Source organism: Xyrauchen texanus, chromosome 14 (genome assembly GCF_025860055.1).
Source record: "Xyrauchen texanus isolate HMW12.3.18 chromosome 14, RBS_HiC_50CHRs, whole genome shotgun sequence".
Taxonomy (NCBI): Eukaryota; Metazoa; Chordata; class Actinopteri; order Cypriniformes; family Catostomidae; genus Xyrauchen; species Xyrauchen texanus.
In genome coordinates, this window is record NC_068289.1 from 15,194,482 (window position 1) to 15,207,582 (window position 13,101).

Genomic DNA, 13,101 nt, shown 5'->3' on the forward strand with positions numbered 1-13,101 from the left:
CGACAAACATTTCACATATTTCAAAAAAATTGACATTGGAGACCTAGAAGCTGCGCTGAGTGTAACTTACACAACACACACAAATACTTATTAAGCATGCTAAAAAACACATAAAAGCAACAATTATTAATAATACTTACAGGTTGTGATTCGGAGGAGGAAGCTGATCCAAATAAACTTGGTACTGAACCTTCCTTCAGTATCAACCGGCTCGCGAATCCACACTTGAAAGCATTCATGTTCGTAAAGCAACCGTCATTAAAATGACGCGAACACAGCACAAGGTTCGGGCTATACTTGTGTGGTATAGTTGTAAATATAAACTCTAGCCACTGATTCTTCACATGCTCGTCCCTGGGCAGTGAAAAAAAGGTCGCTTTTGATATGCACTTCAGAACACAGCGTCTTGTTGTCGACATGATGTTTTCAAGTTTTCCCTGGTGTCTGCGCAGCGCAATGAGTGGGCGCGGCCAATTTGATAATTTTTCGTCTTGACGTCACAACTCATTGGAAAAACGATTCATTAAATTGACTCAGAGTCCTACTTTTGAGAGACAATAACTTTTACAGTGAACTTTCATATATAAAACTTTGCAGGATGTTTTTGTTCACTTAAATCTATGTTACACACTACATGAAAGGTAATTTTCAAAATTCCATAATAGGTGCCCTTTAACTAATGGAGGTATCCAAAATGTGCAGGATCTTGGGTTCCCAGGACTGGACTAGTACATAATTGATTTGTCAAAACCAAATTTCCACTTGTGAACAATAAGATAATCATTCTGTTCCATTGATTTGTTTTCTATTTGATCTATTCTGTTTTAGATGCCTTGATTCAGCAAATTGAGTGTGGGACCATTTCCTCTGGTGCCTCCAGCAACAATCATTTTCTTTCCTTTTTTAATCACTTTTATCACTTTTGTGATGAAGATAAATAAACACTACAAATTATGTGAAATAGAATGGTTTTTCACCAAATGTCTTGAATCTTTGTTGAAACTTCAACCTCGTTTCAACATTAACTGAGGGTGCAAATGTGATGCTGAACCAACATCATCTTGTAACGTTAATTCAATGGCATTAATGTTGATGCATAAACATTGACTTAGCGTTGTGTCAGTGGTTGCTTGCTATCTGGGTTGTGTGTTGGACAGTGAGAGGTTCCCAGTATCAGGCAATCTAAATACATTTTACTTTATTTTATTCAGTCAAACAGATCACCCACAAATCTGCCCAAACACTGTACTACACTGACAAGAATTACAATAATTGGGTGAAGACATTGGTGGTATGTAAACGGATACAGTTTCTGCCACTCCATATTCTGAGGTTTTATAGATTATTAGTGGTTCTGTATCATTCCTCATGACCACCAGAGGTGCTGTTTTTCCATTGGATTGGATTTATTTTTTCTTCATCGTGACTTTGGTCTAGGTTTGCAACCATGTTTTCTGTTTTTCTCCATTAGGGTAGGTTCTTGTGGGTGTTATTGGGCCAGTGCACTGTTATTCTCCCACTATTCTGCTCCTCGTGGTTCATCCGGATGTAGTGCTGCCTTTACATATTAAGCAATCACTTCTTGCGGTTCTATCCAAAGGGTTCAAATTACCCATTAACATTTTTGGGACTCATCCCGACTGTGGTGGTTCGGTGGCTCTCTCTCAAGAAGTTTGTTCCTTGCTGATGAAGAGAGCAATAGATAAAGTTCACATCCAAAGGGATGGCTTTTGCTCAACCTATTTTACTTGTTCCAAAGCAAACAGGGGTTTTCGTCCTAGTTAAGATTTAAAAAGGGAAGCTATATTTGTGCAGAGTTCCACACAAACAGTTTTCTCTTTAATGCACCGCTGCTTCAGCCATCAAATTGCTGCTTGTTCAGTGTCAAATATCCTCTGTTGTTGGTAATGTTCCTGTTATTATGCATAATCCACAGGTTTATTTGTGAGGTGGTATAGATAATTTTCAGGACTCTGAATAAATATTTTTGCAATAGAAAAGGCTTGTCAAACTGTTGGATGCTGCGAACAACATGTTGTGTCCCCGCAATATTTACAATCTAACAGCTATGCACTTGAATGCGGAGCAAGGATTGTCCTGGGATTCCAAGAGCTCTGGGTTACATTGAATCACGTCATTCTGTGTCTGGAATGTGCTGAATGTGCACTCTTTATTGAAGCTTTTCTTGTTTCTTACTTTTTTTACTTTGAAAGTTTTGTGCAATAAGACTTTATAATCTCAGCAAAAAAAGAAACAGCCTCTCATTTTCAACTGCTTTTATATTCAGCAAACATAACGTGTAAATATTTGTATGAACATAAAAAGATTTAACAACTAAGTTTCACAGACATATGACTGAAATGGAATAATGTGTCCCTGAACAAAGGGGGGTCAAAATCAAAAGTAACAGTCAATATCTGGTGTGGCCACCAGCTGCATTAAGATTTGCCAGTTTTTGGCAAATCTTACCAGATTTGCCAGTTTTTGCTGTGTGATATTTCCCCACTCTTCCACCAAGACACTTGCAAGTTCCCGGACATTTCTGGGGGGAATGGCCCTAGCCCTCACCCTCTGATCCAGCAGGTCCCAGATGTGCTACATGGGATTGAGATCCCTTAAGATCTTCGCTGGCCATGGCAGAACACTGACATTCCTCTCTTGCAGAAAATCACTCACAGAACGACTAGTATGGCTGGTGGCATTTTCATGCTGGAGGGTCATGTCAGGAAGAGCCTACAGGAAGGGTACCACATGAGGGAGGAGGATGTCTTCCCTGTAACGCACAGTGATGAGATTGCCAGCAATGAAAAAAAAAAGCTCAGTCTGATGATGCTGTGACACACCGCCCCAGACCATGACGGACACTCCACCTCCAAAATCGATCCCGCTCCAGAGTACAAGCCTCTGTGTAATGCTCATTCCTTCGATGATAAACATCCGACCATCACCCCTGGTTAGACAAAACCGCAACTCGTCAGTGAAGAGCACTGTTTGCCAGTCCTGTCTGGTCCAGCGAAGGTGGGTTTGTGCCCATAGGTGACTTTGTAGCTGGTGATGTCTGGAAAGGACCTGCTTTACAACAGGCCTACAAGCTCTCAGTCCAGCTTCTCTCAGCCTATTGCGGACAGTCTGAACACTGATGGAGGGATTGCGTATTCCTGGTGTAACTCGGTTGGCAGTTTTTGTTGCCATCCTGTACCTGTCCCACAGGTGTGATATTTGGATGTTCCGATACTGTGCAGGTGTTGTCACACGTGGTCTGCCACTGCGAGGACGATCAGCTGTCCTTCCTGTCTCCCTGTATTGCTGTCTTAGGCGTCTCACAGTATGGATATTGCGATTTATTGCCCTGTCAACATCTGCAGTCCTCATGCCTCCATGCTGCACATTCACGCAGATGAGCAGGGACCCTGGGCATCTTTCTTTTGGTGTTTTTCAGAGTCAGTAGAAACGTCTCTTTAGTGTCCTAAATTTTTATAACTGTGACCTTAATTGCCTACCGTCTGTAAGCTGTTAGTGTCTTAACGACCGTTCCACAGTTCCGATAGAAGAACGAGATGTTGTGTCGATTGCAGTGACACAAGGGGTCTCTTCTGAGAGCCTTGTGTACCTCAGAACTTAAGAAATGGGCAATGTCAAGTTGACAGACAGAATTTGCATGCCCCATCCCCAGACAAACGGGTATAATGGGGAGCTGGCATGCGACTGTCAGACAGGTTTTCACTGAAGAGCAATACAGTGCAAGGTTACGGCGCATTACAGTGGTAGGGATAGTGGCATGGCAAGGGGAACACAACGTCTTTCCATCAGTGAACAGAGGTTATATCAGTAACCATGATGTTCCCCTTCTGTCACTCACTCAAAGTTGTGTTGATTGTAGTGATACAAGGGGTCCCACTTCAAAACGCCATGCACTACCTGTGTTACGTGACTGCCAAGCCAGGTGCAAGCAGGCTGTTGCGTGCTAGAAGCAGCTGGGTCGGCTGCACGTAACCCTCCCCAATGCCCCCACTAAAAGGTGTCATATACCGCTCTTAGGTTCCCAGTACCCGTACGGGAACAGGCGACATGATTTGTACGGGAGACAGCCAGCCAGCTGCGGCCTTTTCTCACTCTATCTTTCTCGTCATAGAGTTAAAAAGCGGCTGGGGCTACCTTAAGGCGTCTTTTCCCGTTCCTATTCTTTCTTCTTGGGGGGAGGTAACTTGTGGCTAATACACATGGGGGGCGGGGACTGCCCAAGGAAGACGTGGGTCCTGCCAGAAGGGGGACCGTACAGCGGAAAATACATCACAGGGAGTTGCCTGAAGCGGGAACTATGCCTGTGGAGCCCAAGCCCAACACGGAGCACCCGACTCGTGGTGGGTCTGGCGGCGAATTCCTCCGCTGAATCTGCGGCCAGAGGGCTAGGGAGGAAGAGCATCCAGGAAGTGAGAGCTTACTGGTTAACCTGGGAGAGAAGGCACACTGGATCAGCTTGGTGAGGAGCGCAAGGTGTAAGCAGAACACCCGGTTGGCTGTTCCGTATTAACGAGTTCTACCAGCTCGGACCTGAAAAAACATGGGACAAGACTGACTCAACCCTGAGGTTGTTGGACCTAGCAAAGTTGTTTAGTGTTGCCCAGCCCATCACTCTGCAGATGTCTGCTATGGTTGGGAGCGGTGCCTGGAGCCGAGGTACTAATCATCAAGCTGCAAGGGTTGGGGGGAGGACAGAGGGTTACAGTGCAACCCAACCCAACGCTCATCCCAAGCGCAGATGGAAGCAAACAAGCATGCTGGGCAGCGGGTGGTTCGTGGGGCTGTGCCTGGCGAAACTGAGCCCGCTGCCATCCCCTGGAGAGAGCTTCCACTCTGGTAGCCATTTTTGCACACCGTTCTCCTGTTGATGGGTCGTCTCTCGGCTCTCATGGTCTAGTATTTTCCAGATTCTTGAAGGGTGTAAAACATCTTAATCCTGCAGGAACTCCCCTTTCCCCTTTGTGGGACTTACCTCTGATATCGAAGTTTATTTATCTACCTTCTTTTGAGCCATTAAAAGAGGCAAACCTTAAGTGAATGTCTTTAAAAGTGACTTTACTCCTGTCCATTGCTTCTGCCAAGAGGGTTAGTGAGCTTAATGGATTTTCCTTGAGTCAGTTCTGCATGAGATGGAAGCTGGTGGGCACGGTGTGTGCTCTTGAACCAGTTTATTAATCAGTCCATTGAGGGTTTTTTTCAGACCACCAGCAGTTGAGTCCGATGATGAAGGCTTGTTTCTTTCCTTGTGTCCTGTGCGAGCTTTGAGGTGTTATGCAGAGGCTAATGGGTAGTGAAGACAATCTTCTCAGTTGCTTGTCTTTTATGGTGGTGTTAAATAAAAAGTTGTCATGGTGGGTTGTGGAGGTCATTGCCATGGCATAAAAGAAGGCTCAGCAACCCTTGTTTGTGACAGTTACTTGCCATTCCACCAAGGCTGTTTCCTCTGTGGGCTGCCTTCAGGGGTGTTTTCTTCATTGACACCTGTGCTGTGGCCACTTGGTCTAATCCTTGTATTTTTGTAAGATTTTACAACATGAGAGTTTGGCTGTTCTCCAGCAATAAACCCTACTTTTTCAGTTGTGTTTACTCCTTGTGAATTTGTTGGTATTGGTTATCCACTAATGTAACACTGTCTCTAGCATTTAGGAGGAATGAAACCAAATGCTGGTTATATATGTAACCGTGGTTCTGTGAATTCCAGATGACCACCAGAGTTCCCTGCCTCTTGGAGTGTGTGAGAAGACGTTCCAAGACTGGGTGCCGAGCAGCAGTGGCTTATATTTCCCTCTGCTCGGCTAACGTCACTGTCAAAGACCTGTCTGGCTGGTGCTGCAATTATCACAGAACTCACAGAACCATGGTCCCATATGTTACCAGTTATTACTTTTGTGTGTTTAAATGTAGAAAGAGCATTCAAATACACAGTTTATACAGCAAACAAGCAAGAACTGATTATGTGTATCATATTTCCTTGAGGAATTCCTAACAATTCAATAACATGATTCTCTTTCAGATTTTTTTTAAGAATACATTTAAAATACAATTCATACAGACACTTGAATGCACCTCTTATATGATACAATTGTTTTCAGTTTCTAAATGACAATTTGTTTAGAAATTTCTGTAGGCCATAAGATTAAAAAAGACTTGTAAAAAAAGTCAGTTAGCCTAATCCTTTTTTTTTTTAAATAGTGGTTAATTAGTTTTAAAATATTATAATTTTACATTTGTCTGCTAAATCAGAGTCACTTTGCGCTAACCAACACACCCAATACATTCTTTTATATTGAGATACCTACCTCTGCCGCTCTACCATAGGAGAGAATAACAGTCAACTCACGTGTTATGACAGTAATTCACTGTTTGCAGATACCATACAAATGAACAGGGAGAACTACATGTCGCAAAATTGTCTGTGACTTGCCTGGAATATGAGTGGCCTGCGGCAACTTCAGCCGCTGTTGACTCAGGAGAGAGATGACGGGCGAGTTGCGACATGCGACGAGTGAGAACGCCGCTCTGGCGATTTATATATGCTACTGTAACTACGACGCGTCTGAACACCTGCTGTAGGGGGACTCCTGCCTGTAGAAAACAAGCCAGTGCTGAAGCGGTCTCATATGCATCAACCCAAATGGCGCGACCGTCACTGAGGATGCCATATAACCCAGGAGCTTCTAAAATTGTTTCAGTGGGACCGCTGTGCCCGGTCTGAACGCAGGCAGTTCAGCACCGACTGCGCACGCCCGCTTGTGAGGCGCGCTGTCATTGAGACTTAATCTAACTTACGAGAGCTTGCTCTTTTCCCAGTTGTGGTTCCCACAGGTCCCTGTGTGCACAGAGCAACTGTTGAGCTGCCTCTGCGACTTTCATGAAGATGTGAAGGGACAGGGACAGACCGAAGCAGGAGGATCTTGCACTGATACACCTGGCCGTCAAAAGCAAATCGTAGAAAGGGTCTGTGATGGGGTAATATTGAGATGTGAAAGAATGCATCCTTCAGGTCTATCGCCATGAACCAATCTTGAGAAGGGTTACGATCTCCACAAGCAGGGTGGACTGCAACGAGGTGAAGCAGATGCCGCTGAAGCTGGGCGAGCACCTGGCAAACTGAATCGCAGAGCCGAGTCAGATGGTCCTTGACAGCAACTTCGGGCAAGGGACAAGGGAATCTAAGGGGACGATCATGTGTGACGTACCTGGAGGTGAGGTCTCGCAGTGGGGGAGCAGGCATCGTCACATCGGGGAGCGTTGCTTAACCTGAGGTGGTTGTGCTGAGGAGAAGCTCGAATCACTTACCTTGCTCCGCATACCCGGCCTGGGGTGGGTAGGCGACTGAGGAGGAGGTTCTGTAGAGATGACCTCTAGACTCATCACCACCTGCTGGCCTGAGGTACGAGTGTGGTGCAGTTGGTCACGTGAAGGCGGAAGGTTCGCGTTCATGGGGGCCTCACTGCAAGTGCTCGGTGTCTGATCACCATGAGAACGGCAGTTGTGGGCACTGGCTAAGTGACCCAGGGAGTGAGGAAACTGCATCCTTTGTGACAACGTGGTTACCACAGCCCGTTGGGGGTGTGGCAAACAAAGTAAATGAAACAAAAGATTCTCCACCCAGCCCTCTACCGGGGGATGAATTGGTCTGGATACCAGCTCCGTGGCAGACGTCTCTCTCCCTGGTTGCCCGTCTCAGGAGCGCATGGGAGCCTTCTGGGTCCGGGAAGTGGTTTGTGAGACGGGGGGCATCTACTTCCTGTGGGGAGCTCTACGCTGGGGCTGAGAGCTGGGCTCGGGCTGGGGCGGAGCTGCCTGGGGATTCAGGGGAATGCCCTCGGCGAGCAGACGGAACGCGGGATCTTGAGCCGCGGTGGGCAAGATGTGTTGAATGGCCTCCATCTGTTTCTTCACTGCTGAGAACTGCTGGGCAAAGTTCTCAACGGTGTCACCTAATAGGCCGATCTGGGAGTGGTGGTGTTGAGAAATAGAGCCTTGTCAAAGTCCCGCATCTCGTCAAAATTCAGCCACAGGTTGCGTTCCTGGACCTATAGGGTGGCCATCGCCTGTCCGAGTGCACATAAAGTGACCTTTGTGGCCTGGAGGCGAGGTTGGTCACTGAGCTCATTTCTTGCAGCATATCAGGATCAGGACTACCCAGATGCAGATCTTTTGATGCCTTGGCCTGGTGTACTTGCGGGGCGGAAGCAGCCTGTCCAGCGGCGTTGTAGGCCTTGGAGGGGAGTGACAGTCGATCCTGCCAGGTGGCTGCGTTTTGTGGGCACAGGTGCCCCGCAACTGCCTTATACACCTATAGGAGTTCCGTGTACCTTTGGACCGCCCCGCCATCAAGGGTAGTGAGAGTGGACGAGCGAGGAAGTCGGTATAGGGCAGTGAAAGGTGCCCTCCATGACTTCGTCAGCTCATCATGCACCTCTGGGAAGAAAGGCTGTGAGCAGCGCCCCAAACCCAGGAACCAATCGTCTAGCCACGATATCTGAGGGGAGGATGGAGGGTTCCAGTCCAGCATGACACTCGCAGCAGCCCGGGTAAGCATAGTGGACAGCTCGGCATTGGCCTCAGACTGGGCCGGCACACCCGAAGGCGCTAGCCCAGTCGAGTCCTCAGCGTCGGAGTCCACCAAGATGCTCTCCGATGCAGCGGCGAAACTCTCATCCAGCTCGGGGGCTCCGATAGAGACATCAGACTGGCCGGTCTCATCTCGGAACCGGATGGGGGCAAACGTGCGTGCTGGGGAACGGGTGGTCCGCAGGGATCATTTAAATTCCCAAAATCACCTCCAGAGCCAGCCGAGCCAGCCCTATACCCGTGGGTAGAAGGTACAATGCGGGGGGCGGCTAGAGTGGCTTTCCCCCGGAAGAAGGAAAGCCGCAACTGCAACGTTGCCATGGTCATGTACTCGCAATGACAGAAGGGGAACATATTTTTCATATAGTAAAATGTGTGGGTTGTTTTTTTATTTTTTATAATGATTAAGATGTATAGCCTACACTCATTGGCATTCAAAGTGTATGAATCAATCAATAAATAAAAAATTATGTAAAGTCTTTTCAAAAACATAAAACCAACATATGGAAATGCAAAGATTACCTTTCTAAGAACTTTGCACACGTGTTTTAAATGTATGCATTTTCTGCACCACTATAGCTTCACCAAACAGAATTGCAAAAATAATGAGTGTTTTCAAACAGGTTTCCCGAACACTACCTTTGTACCTTTGTACTAGCATAGGTCAAAAAACTAGATTTTAAGATTTATTCTTTTTAGCATCTCTGATATTCTTATTTGTTAAATCATGTTGATATACACACAACAGCCTCTCAACAGTCATTAATAAGTTGAATCACTTAATCCTCTGAAGTCTTGCTACATCCTCATGCTTTAAACTGATGGAAAGAAATATTGTCTGTTTACTGTATGTCTGCTATTTCCCAATAGGCTGTAATTATGTGACTTCCGAGATTAATATCTAATGATCTTCTCAGAGTCATATGTCTTGAGCGCCTGCAGCGTCCTCTCATCAGTCAGTTGATCAAGCTTCATATACAGTAACCATATTACTTACACTGACTTCAACACAACTTTTAGGATTACACTGGGCAGGTGAGTACATATTGTGCAAAGGGAATCATGTCAGCACTTATGAGAAGCTATTTTTAAGACACTGAACAACAAGTTGCTCCCAATGGCAGGCTAGTGCATTGCATGGCAGCTCTCCTGTCATTGGTGTGTGTGAGTGTGTGTGAATGGGTGAATGAGACGCAGTGTAAAGTGCTATGCAGAACCGCTAAGGTCAAAAGGTGTTATATAAGTGCAGACCATTTACCATTTAAGCTCAGTATTAGCCATGTGCATTCTGAAAATATTAGCATAGCTGATTCCCAGCATGGGAGGCTGGTGTGCTGGTGTCCCCAACAGGCTGCTTAACTGCCTTAAAGGAATAGTTCATTCAAAAATGTAAAGTTGGTCATAATTTACAACACTTGATGTTGTTCCAAACATGTATTCTGTTATTTTTCCACACGAAAGTAGATATAGCTCAAAAAAGGAATACAAAATAATAATAATTATTTAAAAACCTTTAAAGTGGTCTTTACAACTTGTGAGTCTTCTGCTCAAAATCTCCTCAACTGAAGCTCTGAAATCTCATTAATTAAACATCACCAGGTTTAACTTAATTGACGATAAAAGGATTGGTGCTCCATTTGTCATAACGAAATGCAGCATGTCAGTTCAAATATTTGGGATAGAGAATTACTTTTCAGAGCTGCAGTACGAATTATATTACGTGTTTTTTGTTATTAATCAATAAGAACAGACACTGTATGGAAAACATGTTTGAAGATTCTTAAAAAAAACTCTCTATTCTCTATCTCTGTTCTATTCCACACAAAAACATAACAGCATACATGTTCGTAATTGAGCCACCACCATGCTGTCTGAAGCATGGTGCCACATGAAATTAGCTATGTCTGGAGATCAGAAGATGCTTAAAAATCAATTAAAGAGTTTAGTCCTCACCTAAACCATCGAAGAACCACCAACTCACCTAATATGAAAGACTTTCAAGGACCCCTGCAGCATTATGTGGTAGAGAAGGCACCAAAACCTAACCAGTGTTTAACCGTATGCCCTCTACACTGTGATTTGCTCAATCACAAGGGACAGGACCACCGAAGTGAAATAACCCCACTCCTGTTTAAATGCACGTACTCCTGTTTATTCTTGAACAGTTTGGGCTGAGACTTCCTGAAACTTAAATGCCTTGTTTCTAGTGTGCCCACTGTAAAGTTGCTTTGAGAAAAGAGAGCTTCATGATGGTCCTAGGGTCTCTGAGATGTTCCTCTCTGATTTCTTTTTTTTTAATGTCAAATAAGGACAATAGGAAACCAAATTGGGGCAGAGCACACCAAGTCTTTGTTAATCAAAAAAAGTGATGTTGATTCCACAGTGTCCATTGGTCCATTGTAGTTAGGTAGAGTCTGTGGTTACTTCTCTTGTCTCTGCATTTTGTCTCTCCATGTTGCTACTCACCCTCATGTTGATATGACCCTGTATTAGTATGTTCTGTAAAACGCAAATGGAGAAATATTAAGAACGTACCAGCCACTCTTTTTAATGTAATGAACGTGAATGGGGACTCGGGCTGCCAAGCTCTGAAATGTAAAAAAAAAAGTCATAACCGTAATGGATACAACTTGTGCACTATATTCCAATTCTGAAACCATATGTTGTATTTATATGTGGAACAGACCAAAATTTGAGCCATTATTTACAGATAATCTGTGTTAAATTAATAAGATATCATGAATGCCAAACCACGTTGGTTCTTGGCGTCAAATGACTGATCACGACACGGACACAAGTTTCAATATATGTGGCTGCAAATAAGATTTGAGTGCAGCACATCATTAGTGAATAACGGCTTGAAATTCAGTCTGTTCCTCACACAAAGCTATCGAATGGCTTCAGAAGAAATGGAATTTGGCGAACATGTCACATGGACTACTATTTAGGTAATTTTTGGAGCTCGGCAGTATAGATTACATACACTTTCCTTGTAAAGGAAAAGCCGATTTAACATTCTGCCCAACATCTACTTTTGTGTTTCACGGAAGAAAGAAAACAATACAGGGTTGGGGCGACATGAGGGTGAGGAAATTATGACAGAATTTTCATTTTTGCGTGAACTGGATAGTTTACCCAAAAATGAAAATGATTTCATCATTTACTCACCCTCATGCCATCTGCAGAACACAAATGAAGATGCCTGAAAGAAAAATATCTCAGCTCTGTAGGTCCATACTATACAAGTGAATGGTGGCCAGAACTTTGAAGGTCCAAAATGCACATAATAGCAGGATAAAAGTTATCCATATGACTCCAGTGGTTAAATCCATATCTTCAGAAGTGATATGAAAGATGTGTGTGAGAAACAGATCAATATTTAAGTTATTTTTTACTATGAATTTTCCTCCCTGCCCAGAAGGTGTCGATATGCACAAAGAATTAAAACTGCCAAAAACAAAAGATGAAGAAAGTGAAAGTGGAGATGTATAGTTAAGAAGGACTTAACGGTGTTGTAAGTGATTTTTTTCATGGAAAAGTATGCAAAATATTTACAGATTTTAATTAAATAAGTGTCCTGAGATGAATGAATGAACATTACATTTATATAGCGCTTTTCTGACACTACACTCAAAGCTCTTTACACAGTGAACAGAGACTCTCCTCAACCACCACCAGTGTGCAGCATCCACCTGGATGATGCGATGGCAGCCAAAGTGTGCCAGTATGCTCACAACGCACCAGCTATTGGTGGAGAGGAGTGAGTAGAGTGATACAGCCAATTAATGGATGGGGATTATTAGGAAGCTATGATTGATAAGGGCCAATGGGGCAAATTTGGGCAGGACACCGGGGTTACACTCCTACTCATTTCGAGAAGTGTCCTGGGATTTTTTTTAATGACCACAGAGTCAGGACCACGGTTTAACATCTCATCCGAAGGACAGCTATTTGATATCTTGCCTGTGTCTGTGATAGCTGTAGACTTTGTAAACAGCAAACAAAAATGTGTCTGCAAACCACAAACATTGACACTTTTCACCTGTCATCATTTTGCTTGTTCTAATAGTGTTGTATTTGAAGCGGATCATAGAGGCTATGATTCATAATCTTTTTCGGTTGAGGGCGCTATTTTGCCACTGTTGAAATTGACAGCCACTTGAACAAACAATGCTGCTTTTTTTTTATCAGGTTGGTCTAAAAATTATCTTTGGAGGGTGTGGCTAATCCAAAAACTCAGTCACGTGAAAGCTTCAGAAAACTAAAATTGCTTACAGCACCTTTAAATATTGATCTGTTTCTCATCCACACCTCTCATATAGCTTCAGAAGACCTGGATTTAAGCACTGGAGTCTTATGTTTTACTTGTATGATGCCTTTATGTGCTTTTTGGACCTTCAAAGTTTTGGTACACATGTACTTGCATTGTATGGCCCTACAGAGCAGAGATATTCTTCTATATATTGGTGTGTTCAGCAGAAGAACAAATGTCATACACTT